A 14,955-nucleotide genomic window follows, 5' to 3' on the forward strand; every position below is an offset into this window, starting at 1 on the left:
TCCAATGCATGAAAGTGAAAAGTGAAAGTGAAGTCGCTCAGTTGTGTCCGACTCTTGGCGACCCCATGGACTGCAGCCCACCAGGCTCCTCCGTCCGTGGGATTTTCCAGGCAAGAGTACTAGAGTGGGGTGCCATTGCGTTCTCCAGCACATAGTAAATACTCAATAATAAATATTTTCTGAATGAAAAAAAAAAATTAACCACTAACTATGCTATCACTATAGCAGATAGAAAAATGAAAGAGAAAGAGGAACATGGCAGAACTGAGAACTCGGTGCCAATCCAAACTCCCAATGCATGGCCTGTGGTGATGAGGTGAGCTGCGTGATGAAAAAGGGATTTGCCTCTCACCCCTCACTTCCTGGTGAGGCACCACAGTGTAGAACGGAGCATCCCAAAAGGTGTGCCCGCCACACACGACTGAACAGTGCGACTAGGTCCTAATCCCCTCCCAACTTGGGCCTCACATCGCGGGGATGCCAGGGCAACCTTCAAGGTGCCCCGGGCGTCAGGCTGCATTGTCTCCAGCTGTAAGCGGCCTCAGTCATTTACCCCCACAATGCTGGAAAGACACACACTACCATTTTATATGTATGGCATGATGTCACAAAGATTGGGAAGTATTGGTCAAGTCAGCTTGACCAAGAAATGAAGAGAACAGGCTCTGAGGTTACAGAGATCCCAACTCAAACCTAAGCTCTGTTTGCTTCCAGGTGTACAGTCCCTGGCAAGTCACTTAACCTCTCAAAGTCTGTTTCCTCATGTGTAAAGTGGAGGAATTATCAGTAGCTACCCTAGTAGGAGAGAATTAACCCAATTCTGTTTACAAAGCACTTAGTGCAGTGCCTAGTACATAGGAAGCACTCAGGGAATATTAGCCAGCTATTCCTATCTCTTTTTTCATCAGAGTCTCACTATTCACAGATTTCTCCAACTGCAATAAAGGGACAGACTGGCTCTGAAACAATGAGAGACACAGGCTAGTATGGTGGGGTTTATTTGTTTATATTTTTGGCCAATGCACTCAGCTTCAGCTCAGTTCAGTTCAGTCGCTCAGTCGTGTCCGACTCTTTGTGACCCCATGAACTGCAGCATGCCAGGCCTCCCTGTCCATCACCAACTCCCGGATTTACCCAAACCCATGTCCATTGAGTCAGTGATGCCATCCAGCCATCTCATCCTCTGTCGTCCCTTTCTCCTCCTGTCCTCAATCTTTCCCAGCATTAGGATCTTTTCCAGTGAGTCAGCTCTTTGCATGAGATGCCCAAAGTATTGGAGTTTCAGCTTCAACATCAGTCCTTCCAATGAACACCCAGGACTGATCTCCTTTAGGATGGACTGGTTGGATCTCCTTGCAGTCCAAGGGACTCTCAAGAGTCTTCTCCAACACCACACTTCAAAAGCATCAATTCTTCAGCGCTCAGCTTTCTTCACAGTCTAACTCTCACATCCATACATGACTACTGGAAAAACCATAGCCTTGACTAGATGGACCTTTGTTGACAAAGTAATGTCTCTGCTTTTCAATATGCTGTGTAGGTTGGTCATAACCTTCCTTCCAAGGAGTAAGCATCTTTTAATTTCATGGCTGCAATCACCATCTGCAGTGATTTTGGAGCCCAGAAAAATAAAGTCAGCCACTGTTTCCACCGTTTCCCCATCTATCTTGCCATGAAGTGATGGGACCGGATGCCATGATCTTAGTTTTCTGAATGTTGAGCTTTAAGCCAACTTTTTCACTCTCCTCTTTCACTTTCATGTATAGGACCTTAGTTCCCTGACAAGGGATGGAACCCAGGCCCCTGGCTGTGAACCTGCCAAGTTCTAATCACTAGATTGCCAGAGAATTCTCCAGTATGGTGGATTTTTTTTAAATCACAGGAGCTTGTATGCAATTCCCATGTAAAATTCTTAATATGTGACTCCTTCAAAACTGATAACATTTAGATATATATCTCTTCTTCAGAGTCATCAAAATCATCTCTCTCACTACTGTGTTATTAGCTCTTCCCGTAAAAATTGAAAACTTTTCCCAATTATGCTATATACCCAGAAATCTGACTTCCTGCACTGTATTTCCTACAGAAAAGTATTACAAATGTGTGAGAATATAGACAGGGTCAACTTAGCATACATTAGCATGTAAAAATTACTTTATGCTCCAAATAGAACTGAGCACTGAAAGCAAGTATGATGTGCCTAAAATGCGACCTGTTTCGTCCCTCTCACTTTGTAGATGATCCCTTACAGAGAAGACCCAACTGACAGGTGAAAAAAAATGGGAAGAAGACACTGGAAAGGAGAGATATGCTGAATCTAAACCAAAGGTTCAACAGCCAAGAACAGGGAATGTAGTTAGATTTGTAGGGTTAGAAATGGGGCAAGAGGTCAAGATCCAGGGCGGATCTGGACATTTTTAACCAGTAAAAACAGTTAAGTCCAAAGGAATTACGATTTGGAAAGAATTTTCAGACAAAACAGAACTTATACAAGGTACATGTAATCTGCCTGATATCTATTTAATTCATGTATGGAACAAGAAGAGATAATATTGGACTGCTGGAATGACATTAAGCAGAGCAGAATTAAAACTTGTATTCAGTAAGCTAAAAAAGAGACTTGTGCGGAGATAATGTTTTAGACACACAATAAAATTCTAGTCAATCTCTTTTATGACAACAGCTGTTCAAAACATTCCAATTTCTGCTTCATGTCAGAGTTTCGTATTTCAATTGTAGCTTACTATTGCTGCGGCAAATTTGATTTGAAAAATAAGAATGTAAAACCTACATTCTGTAAAGGGTTTCAGACTCATGAATTTCTAAGTGCTTCACAGCTTTAAAAAAAAAAAATAACCCCCTTTTAAAAATCTCTTTGGAAATCTAGTCTATTTTTTCCCCAACAAAATGAACTTCAATACTATAGAAACAAAATATTACCCTCAAAGGTAATAAACAGATTAAAATTTAAGATGTTTCTGATTTCCTACATGAAATAAATATATCTTAAGTTTAGAAGATTGAATTTAAATGACAGTTGAGTATATTCAGTGAGTTTAAGCCTGGAAATACACCACAGTGTTTAAATAATTGAAAAAAAAATCCTTTTTCTGTACAAACTGCTCTTTAAATAAAGTGTCAATACATATTTGTTTATGTTTCTTAAAGGCAGCAGTGATCGATTCACGATAAAAGATCAGAGATGATTATAAATATGTACTAACATAGAACATTTTCCTCTTAAGAAATTATTAACAGTGTAAAAGGAAGTACTAACATAAATTTAACTCCATTGTAAAATACTAGTCATACACACATTTATCACACTAAAAACGACATACTGAATATTTAATGTTAACATAGTGCAACACTAGTTATTTCCTTGACATTTTGTATCACAACAAAAAAAGCAAAAAACAAACAAAACCAAAAAGAAAAGAAACAGGATGAGAAGTGGGGAGGGAGGGGAGAAGAGAAGGCAAAAGAGAGAGGCTGAAACACAGAGACAGAAAGCACAGCCATCTGACTACAAAGTAGCTTTTATCCTCCTTTCTGGCTTTAAATCTAGTCACAGGAAAGGAATTTCAAAGATTTCTAATAGCAGCAATCAGAAATATTTATAATTTAAAATAGAAAGATGAATAGCCCCATGAGATGGAATTTCTCAACTAGTTAAAACTATTTCATACACAAACCCCAAAATATGCAATAATGACATTTCGACGGAGTTCCTATCTTCCTTAATTTCTAGGTCTTTCTGTTTAATTTCCCCCTCAAAAAGGCTTTCCATAACAGTGTAGTATTTAAGGGTACAATGGGGGAAAAAAAAAAACCCTGAATCTTTGTATTTAACAGTAGAAAAATAACTGACTCTCTGCCACGTTTCTTACATAAATTTCAAAATATTCAGCTGTTTTGAAATAATTTATGGTATTTAAAGTAAACTATGCAAAATTTTACCTCTGCCTCTTTTCCAAACGACTAAAACAAATCACAAAAGTCCTCATTTTCTCACCAGGAAAGTGATGATGGTGTGGCGCATAACCTCTAATTTGCCACTTACTCTAAAGTTCATGATCCTCTGAAATATTAAGTATTGGTATTACTCACTTGAGAGAAAAATACTTTTATGAAATTTTGCAACATATAAAATTAACTGAAAAGAACACTGAATCAGCATATATTCCATGAATTCTTGAACCTCAGTTACTTTGGGACTAGAATCAATAAGCATCAAGATACATGTAAAAGATATAAACTGGCTTCTATTGCAAAAGTATGACTCTGAAGTTTGGCTCTGCTAGGATAAATAAAAAGCCAAAGAAAAACAAATTTTTTAAATAGAAACCAAATCTTGAGGACTTCAACCCACTGAGAAATTCTCAAAGAATGGAAAAGAGGTCAGTGACGATAATAGTGCAGAGACAGAAGACGCTAGTAAGTATTTTTTAAGTGTGCTCTTTACATTGAAAATTCTCTTATGCAATCGCCACTTAAAAGATGACCTTTAATAAAGTAAACTTATCTTAGATTCTCTCTTTTCTCTGTAAAACATTGTAACGTTCACATTGACTGCTGGAAGATAAAAGACCACCACTAAATATGACCACGTATGTCAGCGCACACTAGCTGAGTTACACACATGCCAGAAACCAGCTCTGTTTATCCCCAAATGTGTTTATGTCATTTGTATTTGTTAATGTAATTACGTAACTGACCTACATATTACATAAACCGAAAAGGAAAAAAGTTCTTTTTCCATGGAAACTGAGTTTACTGTTTGGAAAGCTAATACCTTATAAGTATGATTTATACAACAAAAACAACTCAGAACTCCAGCTGGGGAACTCAAACAAAATGCCTTGGTAAATGAGCAGATAATTTGTGGGTGCAAGGTTGAAATGAGGTACTTAACGTACACGTGTATGGGTATCTTGGAGATGCTGTTAGTAGAAACAAATCTCACGGTGCTGCCATGAGGACAGCTTACCCTGAATAGCTTCTGTCCCCTCAGCCTGGACATCATTATGAATACATGCACAGCCGAATTGCCCTAACTGACCCACAGGCCTACAGTGAGACACAGGATTGACCCAGCCAACTTGCTTGTTCCATGGCACTACAATTTTACGGCTGCTGTTTACATATTAGATGACTGACACAACACTGTGCCAGGAAAAACTATTAATAGCATACAGAGCTCCTACAAATCAGCACAAAAAACTAAAAAATAAAGAATGGGAAGAGGGATGCAATCAAAACGACAAACCAATGAAGACACATTCCAGCTCACTAGTCATCAGGGAAATATACAGCAAGGCAGAAATGAGGCATTACCTTTTAGATTATTTGATTGACAAGGTAAACATTATCGACAGGAACTAAAACTGGGAATCAACAAGTACTCTTGGAGGGTAAGTAGATCCGTAGAGCCTTGTAGGGCTTACCAGGTGGTACTAGGGGTAAAGAATCTGCCTAGTAATACAGCAGACAGAAGAGATAAAGGTTCAATCCCTGGGTCAGGAAGATCCCCTGGAGGACAGCATGGCAACCCACTCCAGCATTCTTGCCTGGAGAATCCCATAGACAGAGGAGCCTGGCGGGCTACAGTCCATAAGGTTGCAAAGAGCAGGACACAACTGAAGTGACTTAGCATGCAGGCAGGCACATAGTGCCTTTTATGACGGACTATCTGGCAAGATTTGTCAAAATTAAATACATACAGCATATCTGACCCAGAGAATACATTTGTAGGTAGCTGCCCAACCTACAGAAACACTAGAACATGCATACAAAGATATTTTTAACAGAATGTTCACAGTTGCACAGTTTGTGACTGGTTGAAAAACTACAATCAGTATAAACTAATAGGACTTAAAATACTATATAAAGGTTTATAAAATTTTTTGCAGCAATTAAAAACAATGAGGTACATCCATAGACAGTGATATACAGAGAGAACCTTAAGATATACTATTAAATAGAAAAATACTGAAGGAAATACGTAATATGTGATCCTATTTTTTAAAAATAAATAGAGCCATAGATTTGTATTAAAAAAATTCTAGCAGGATATATGCCAAAATGTTAAGATGGTTTCAAATGAAATAAGAAGCAGGAAGAGGTAGTTGGATAAAGGGGGAAGAACTTTCATTTTTTACTATACACTTTGATGCTATCTGAAGTTTTTGAAAGAACTTAGTAGTGTATTACTTGCACAATTAACACATTCTTTAAAAACAGAGGAGACGTGTTAAGTTTTAGATCAGAAAAGTCTCTCATCAACTCACCTAATGAATAACAGACTCATCATTTTTACCCTACGTAGATAATTTGCAGTTAAAATTGGGATGAAAAAGTAAACTACATATTAAAGTGCTAGAAGAAGTTGATGCTGAGAAGAAAGTTAAGACAGAGAAAAGGAAACCTCATAATCTTTAGGCACCTAAAGTGATTCTATGAAGAACTGTTTTCTATTTCAACTGAGGAAAGGACTTCAGGGTAAGCCTATTCCCTTTTATTAGAGACTGTGGGATATTTGGGGGAAACGTTCTGACCCTACATGCTATGAACCACTAAAACTGGTGTATAAGAGAAGAAGAGAGGGACTTCTCTGGTGGTGTAGTGGATAAGAATCAGCCTGTCAATGCAGGGAACAGGGGTCTGATTCCAGGCCAGGAAGATTCCACATGCTCCGAAGCAATTCAGCCCGCGCACCACAGCCACTGAGCCTGAGCGCCTAGAGCTTGTGCTCAGCAACAAGAGAAGTCCCCGCAAAGAGAAGCTGCAACTGAGAGTGGCCCCTGCTCGCTGCAACTACAGAAAGCCCACACGCGCCAACAAAGACTCAGAGCAACCAGAAACATTTTTTAAATAATTTTTTTTTTAAAGGAGAGGCAGAGGGATTAAATACTCAGATTCTTTTTCAGTTACAGATTTTAAGGGAGATTTTTATCGTTTATTTCTTGATGTGACTTAACAGCGTTGCGACTCAGAATGTGACCCCAGTGCTAGCAGCCCTGGCATCACCTGGGAGCTAAGAAATGCAGGCGCTAACACCCCAGCTCAGATCTGCTGAATCATAATCTGCATTTTTAATAAGATTCCCCAAATGATCTGTATGCACAGTGAAGTTTGAGAACTCCTTTATAGCTGTTGGGGCTTCCCTGATAGCTCAGTTGGTAAAGAATCCACCCCCAGTGAAGGAGACCTGGGTTCAATCCCTGGGTTGGGACAATCCCCTGGAGAAGGGAAAGGCGACCCACTCCAGTATTCTGGCCTGGAGAATTCCATGGACTGTATAGTCCATGGAGTCGCAAAGAGTCGGACACAACTGAGCGGCTTTCACTTTCACTTACAGCCCTTACAGTTGTGACTTGTGACAGTTTACATTTACATTTGTAACAGTTCATGTCCCTTGAACTTTAACAAGTACGTGCTTCAGAATCAGTAAAAGAAATATTTGATAACAAAACCTTTCTTTCCCATCCTTATAGGTACTATTTCTGCTTTTCCAAATAATAATAAAAAAGCAACAAATTTTTGAGGCCTATATTCTTTCAAGGTGAAAGCCACATTAGTCCAGGTCCCTCTCATTCACACAATTCTTCTAATAATAAAATGTAATAGAAGGCTATAAGAGAGGTAAGCTAAAATCCCAAAGGCAGAGATAATAACTTCAATTAAGTGATCAAAAACTTGAATGATGTTTAAATTGTTGCTGCTGCTGCTAAGTCACTTCAGTCGTGTCCGACTCTGTGCAACCACATAGACAGCAGCCCACCAGGCTTCCCCATCCCTGGGACTCTCCAGGCAAGAACACTGGAGTGGGTTGCCATTTCCTTCTCCAATGCAGGAAAGTGAAAAGTGAAAGTGAAGTCGCTCAGTCGTTTCTGACTCTTCGCGACCCCATGGACTGCAGCCTACCAGGCTCCTCCGTCCATGGGATTTTCCAGGCAAGAGTACTGGAGTGGGGTGCCATTGCCTTCTCCGCTTAAATTGTTAGGTCCCAGGTAATTTCCATAGGATTGGCCAACTGTAATGAATCTCCCTACATGATTCACACCAGTAGAAACGTGATTCATACCAGGAGATAACTGCTGGTGATTTTACATGATGAGGTGAGTCTCATCTTTCTTAAGAATCCCGGAAAATATCTTATAATGACCCCCTGCAAGGAAGGCTCATCTAAAATATAAGAATTTGGAATGATCCAATCCAAAAGGCATTTTTTAACACTCAAGGAAGAAACAGAAGTCAAGATAGCAATTATGATTCTGATACTAGAGCTTGATGTTTTTGTGATAGAAGAAATCAGACAAGATAAGCTCAATTGCTCTCCATCATGTAACTCTGAATATCATTCTTCCTCTGAACATGCCTAAGGAGCTCAAAAACCATAAGAATTACATACTCCATTTCAGTGAACAAATCACTTCAGAAAGCATTTCAGGGCAGCTGGAATTCACAGGTCCTGGACGATAACAAGCAACTTACCCTCTAAGGCCTGAGGACCCAAGGCTATGTTCTTTTACTCTGCATTTTAGGACGACAGGAACACGACAAACCAGCCAGCGCTCAGTCACCAGCAAGGCCCCACCAGGACAAAGGGGCTCTGTGATTGACAAGAGGATACAAAACAGGGGGAGACCCACTTTTTCCTTCCTCTAGGGAAGACTCTGGCTGAAATTTTAGAACTTAAAAGCTTCTCCCATTTCCACTAGCTCACCTTGCAAGTAAACACCTTCCTGGTTCAGTGACTCAGTCACACATTGAAACAGAATCTGTGCTGAAAATTGATAATGGTAGAAAAATATTGTTTTACTGTGAATTTCAGCTCATGACAGCTGTGATGTCCCAGTAAGCTGTCACTGAACTAGCGTAGCATGAAAAGCAGTCTCCATACATGGATGTGTTATTTGAAGCTGTAAGGATACAGACTGGAATAAATCCAAATATTCCCAGTTTTCACTATCTGTGATTTTGTTTTAAGAAACATCTACAATAGATCATGAAAGAGGAAAAATACGATATGATATTATACAAATATTTCAATTTACTTCTACGCCCTGCTACTCATTTCAATAATTTTCTATGTCAAGAGCAGTGATTTTGAAACACCACCCCCAAAATAAACAGAAAATACAGCAAAATTCTTCTTTAAAATATCATCAATATCAATATGTAATCAAATATAATCTATGAAATATATACCCAAAATATAATCAGGTTGGGATGTGATAATTTATATTTTCAGACTGTAAATATAATTTCCATTCAAACTAAAATGGAATGTATTAGCAGTGGACTTCATAGATATTTAAAGTGCATTCTGGTGATCACTTTAAATATTCTGGTGATGTATGACGTTTTATTTTGATAAGCAGTAATGCATCAGACTTACACTTGAGAATATATTCACTAAAAGCCGAAACATTTCAGGCAAATAAATTTATTTCCATTCTCCAATTTTGTTTTCCTCCAATCAATAAGCATGTTTGTTATTATACCTCTGCATATATTTCTGAAATCAGTCTTCATTGGCAATCTTATAAGACTTTTTAAAAACTGTACTCTTCCAGTGTTCAGTTTTGTTCAGTCGCTCAGTCGTGTCCAACTCTTTGTGACCCCATGAATCACAGCACACCAGGCCTCCCTGTCCATCACCAACTCCCAGAGTTCACTCAAACTCACGTCCACCGAGTCGGTGATGCCATCCAGCCATTTCATCCTCTGTCGTCCCCTTCTCCTCCTGCCCCCAATTCCTCCCAGGATCAGGGTCTTTTCCAATGAGTCAACTCTTCGCATGAGGTGGCCAAAATATTGGATTTCAGCTTCAGCATCAGTCCCTCCAATGAACACCCAGGACTGATCCCCAGATGTTACTACCAAGTAAAAGTGCTTTGGACAGCAAGGAGATCAAACCAGTCAATCCTAAAGGAAACCCTGAATACTCATTGGAAGGACTGGCACTGAAGCTGAAGCTCCAATATTTTGGTCACCTGATGCAAACAGCCGACTCATTAGAAAAGACACTATCTGGGAAGGATTGAGGGCAGAAGGAGAAGATGGCATCAATAGATGAGATGGCTGGATGGCATCACCGATGCAGTGGAGATAAACCTGGGCAAACTCTGGGAGATGGTGAGGGACAGGGAGGCCTGGCATGCCATAGTTCATGGGGTTGCAAAGAGTTGGACACAACTGAGCGACTGAATAACAACCAAGTAGAAAAACACCCAAACTCATAAGTACCAAAGGCAAATTTCAGCCTTATTAGGACAGTGTTGTAATAATGATCTCATACATGTCTGCGGCTTCCACTGTAGCTTCCTCATTGCTACCTGTCTAATTCTAAAGGGTCTCAGAACTAAGAATATGCATATTTTAAACTGCAGTTCTGACAATTCTGGAAAGAGAGGTGGCAAGCTTTGCGGTGCACGGGTCCGTCATCCTCCATGGGAGCACTCCTCCCTAAGGTACACCTTAGAACAAGACAAGTCTCCTGATGCTCTCTCTCAGTACATGCCTATGTGCCCACAAAAGCAGTAACATCCCTGAGAGGTGACACCCGGAGGAAAGCAATGCTTTTCACACGAGAAACACCATGCCACTGTGCAACAAAGATCTATTTCCAAGTCAGATTTTTTCAAATAATAGCTTAATTGATAAAATTAGCATACAACTCACTATTCAAAGGGTATCATTCAATGAGTTATTAATATATGCACAGAATTGTGTCACCATTATCATAATTACTTTTAGAATATTTTCAGCACCATAAAAAGGAAATACCAATTAGTAGTCATTCCCCATAAGTCCCCTAGCCACAGGCAACACAAATCTACTTTCTATCTCTCTGGATTTGCCTATTCTGGACATTTCCTATTGATGGAATTATACAATATATAATCTTTATAGTTCAGAATTAAATAATAAATATAGCTAACATTTACTGAGAGTTTACAGTGTGGCAGTCATTTAATACTCCCAGTAAGCCCATGAGGTAAGCATTGTTATTATCACCACTTTAAGATGAAAAACCTGAGGCCCAGAGAGGCTGAGCAACTGATCCATGATTACAAAGAACTTAGATGGACTGGGGGTCTGAACTGACACCGTCTGGCTCCAGAGTTCATGCGTTTAACCAACACTGCTATCCTAGAGTACCCCTGCATTAGCTCAAGGAAAACTCCAGTAGAAAATACTGGAAACAAAGAGCCAGGCATGAAGACAACAGTGAATTGCAGCACTCCTTATAACTGGTAAAACAAGCAGGTAAAACTTAATCGCTTCCAATCTGAGTGCTTGTATCAGCAAAGTCCAGTCTAAGAACTTTCTATGATCAGTAAGAAATGTCATTTGTACTCATGAAAATAAAGTTGCAACAAGTTTTTGAAAGGCAACTGACCACTTCTGACCTGATTGTGTCCCATTAAGTCCTTACTGTAGTACCTACATTTTCAGTTCACACCATTTCTCCATTTGCTATTACCGCTTGCCTTCTAACAAAGTCAATAAACATTTATGTATGTTAAAATTTTTTGAGCAGTTTCTTTATCTAGGCATGGGTATCTCAGAGGCTAACAGGCAAAAAGTGAAAATAGACTTGCCACAACTTTCATCCACAGATGGAGCCCATTCACTGAAGAGGGAGAATAATTTTCTCCTCCCAAAAATAAAGTCAGATAACAGTCATAAGCTTTGCATTCTCAGAGGAAGTGATTCACAACGTTTATGAACCCATGTTTTCTATTTGCTTTGAAGAAAGCAACATTCTCCATACTGTCTCTGTTCATAAGACAGGTTTTGTATTTTTTGCTAAGCTGACTAGTTTTATTTCCCAATTAGTTAGTACCTTGTTTCACCTGAATGTATCTTTTGAGGAACACTGGTTTCACAAGTCCATGTCGACTCACTAACTAATTTATCTTTCAGGAATGACAATGAATTCAGGAAGCCATAAAAAGCACTAGATTTTTCTATTTCCTATTATTTCTATCTATCAGTCCTCTTTCACTTAAACTGTGTGAAGCCTTCAAACAGAGCTTCAGTTTCCTCCTGGTTGGTTGTTTATCATGATATCTCTCAGATAAGTCGGATTCACAATCTAGCCATGTATGTAGACATTTTGGACTGGATCCTATACCACTTCTCTTTTTTTCCCATTCCCCAATGTGCCAATCTCTCTTGCTTGGCAATCTTCTTTTATCCTCGTAAGCTTTCTCATAATCTAGTTTCTCTTGATGGGCTTCGCAGGTGCTTATGGTAAAGAATCCGCCTGCCAATGCAGGAGATATAAGAGGCGTGGGTTTGATCCCTGGGTCGGGAAGATCCCTTGGAGGAGGGCATGGCAAACCACTCCAGTATTCTTTCCTGGAGAATCCCATGGACAGAGGAGCCTGGTGGGGTTACTGTCCATGGGATCGCAAAACGTCAGACATGACTGAAGCGACTGAGCATGTACACACCATCTCTCTTACCTCAATAGATAAATAAAGAAGGAAAACAAAAGAAAAACCCTTAATCCTATAACAATTTCCCCCAGCTTTCTCCTCTCAAACTCATTCTGCTTCGACACCTCACATTTTTTACGTTTTTTTTTTTGGTTGTGCAGTGCAGCTTGTGGAATCTTAAGTTCTCTAACGAGGGATTGACCTCAGGGCCTCAGAAGTTAGAGCTTGGAGTCCTAACCACTGGACTGCCATTTTCTTTTCTTTATTTGAAAAATGTTTCCCAACTGTATTGAGAAATAATTGACAGATATCACTGTATTTAAAAGTATATAACATGGCACATTTATTTCTCAATCTATTATTTCAACTCAACTACAGAAATTTCTCAACAGGTCACCACTGAAATTTCTCAACCAGGTTGCTAGAGGAAAACGAACACATCTTTAACCTTTACCTTACTGGATATATCTACAGCATTAACAGTAAATATAGTTTCATTCCTAAAATTCTCTATTTTAATTAACTATCTTCCCTAAGTTTAAAAACAACAAACACTTCTCAACTCTATTTTTACTAAAATAACAATTACTGTGCTAGGTGCTCACATGTATTAGTCCAGCAGTCTTTCACACTGTAGCAGTTATCCATTATTGGGGCAAAACAGCTTTTAAAATAAATGAAATAAACTAGAATGGAAACTATACAAATGTTTACATGTAGTAAGGTTATATATTATTCAGGCAAATTTATGTGTGTGTATGCACAGTCCCAATTTAAAATACAGTTCTTGTTTGAGTGACATCCAAAAAAGTTGGAAAGACATTGTTTTTTATGTAATGGCCACAATCCTACCTATGAGGTCCATATAACAATTTACACTTTTTAATAATGAAAAGGTGAGGTATACAGAAATTGTATAATTTGTCCAAAGTCAAACTGCTCGTATGACAATCAAGAATAGCCTCTGTTTATCTCATGAACTCCAAATAAATGATATCTGTATTTCTCTATGTGAACGTCTTAAAAGCAACTCAATCTCAGTGTTTACAAAAGTTGTATGTAATTTCCACACATTTTCTAAAATGCTCACTTTTCAGTGTTTTGCTCTTCCTCCTGTTTTAGATAAATTTACTCTTCATCAGGTCATGACCATAACCTTCAATGATGCCCTCACCATTTCTCTGCTGAATAACTGCCTTGGTGTCTTCCCATTATCTGGTACTATGCCCCCTCAAAACCCTAATTCACTCTCACTCAGCATCAATGATGCCCTCACCATTTCTCTGCTGAATAACTGCCTTGGTGTCTTCCCATTATCTGGTACTATGCCCCCTCAAAACCCTAATTCACTCTCACTCAGCATTGCTGGAACTGATCTCCTTGAAATAAAAATCTAATTATTTAAGACAAGTTCCCCGAAACCTGAAAGAAACTCTTAAACTCCAAATGCCATATATAATTTTCTAGATTGGATTTTTGTGTCATTTTAAATAATAATTTAAAAATACAGAAACTTACTGATATTTAAAGGGTTTTTCAAAAATCAGTAAATGGCCGAAAGACCCAAATCAAAAGTTTTTACTAGTTGTTATTTCAAAGATATTAAGTTTATGTAAACAGATTCAAGGACAATCAGAAACATCTTTCACTCAAGAACTGTAGGTTGTCCAATCAATAAATAGTGTCGCTTTCTAAAAAAAAAAAAATCTACATCCATATGTTGAGACTAATGAAATATTACAGTTTATTAATGTTGGCCTTCACAGAGTAGGCCTCCACAAATTCATGGAATAGCAGTCATCAAAACTGTTCCTAAATATGTATAAAACACAACCACAATAAACTTTAATTTGCACTGGTTTTTAACTAAAAATCCAATGTTTATAGCAGATTAACATATGTCTGCTGTGAATCAGTCATATATAGTCTGTAGATTATCTGCTATGACAACAAGTCTGAGCTGTTCAATCTACATGTTTAAACAAATTGTTGGATTTGTTGCTGCCTTTGCATAGGTGGAAAGAATTTCTGACTAGGTACTCACTAAGATGGGATCAAAGTTGTCATAATACGCTTTATGATACAATTTTAAATTAAAGAAAAATGAAATTGGATTACTTCATTTTAAAAAAATATTAATGTTTTTAATACACAGATCACTATTGTTGACAATAAAACAGGTAAAATAACGTTTAAAAGTTGTGAGCAGGATTAAGCATAGTAGTTTTGTTGCACTGTCCGTCTTATTGTTGATTTTCTCCTTTGTTTCTCAAAACAAGAAAGAGCGAGTGGTTCAAAAGAAACTCTTTATTTTCTCCACACTGACTGTTGGGAAGATCATAAGCAAGCCTGAATCAATAATTATGATAAACCCTTTTACTTGAAAAAAAAAATACATTTCTTTAACCACAAATACACTCTTGGAAGTAAAGAAATACCTTAAAGAGATGCATTTGACAAAACAGTCTTTGACAAAACAGTCTATCAAGTTTTCAAGTAC

The 14,955-nt window shown here is 38.4% G+C and overlaps 1 protein-coding gene across 2 annotated transcripts in view; it reads right to left on the reverse strand.

Annotated features, from left to right (window-relative positions):
• The window catches only part of TMEM135 (transmembrane protein 135), a 327,021-nt gene that overhangs the window by 54,750 nt on the left and 257,316 nt on the right, over positions 1 to 14,955 (reverse strand). The gene's annotated exons all lie outside the window — the stretch shown is intronic.

This window comes from Bos indicus, chromosome 29 (genome assembly GCF_029378745.1).
Source record: "Bos indicus isolate NIAB-ARS_2022 breed Sahiwal x Tharparkar chromosome 29, NIAB-ARS_B.indTharparkar_mat_pri_1.0, whole genome shotgun sequence".
Classification (NCBI taxonomy): Eukaryota; Metazoa; Chordata; class Mammalia; order Artiodactyla; family Bovidae; genus Bos; species Bos indicus.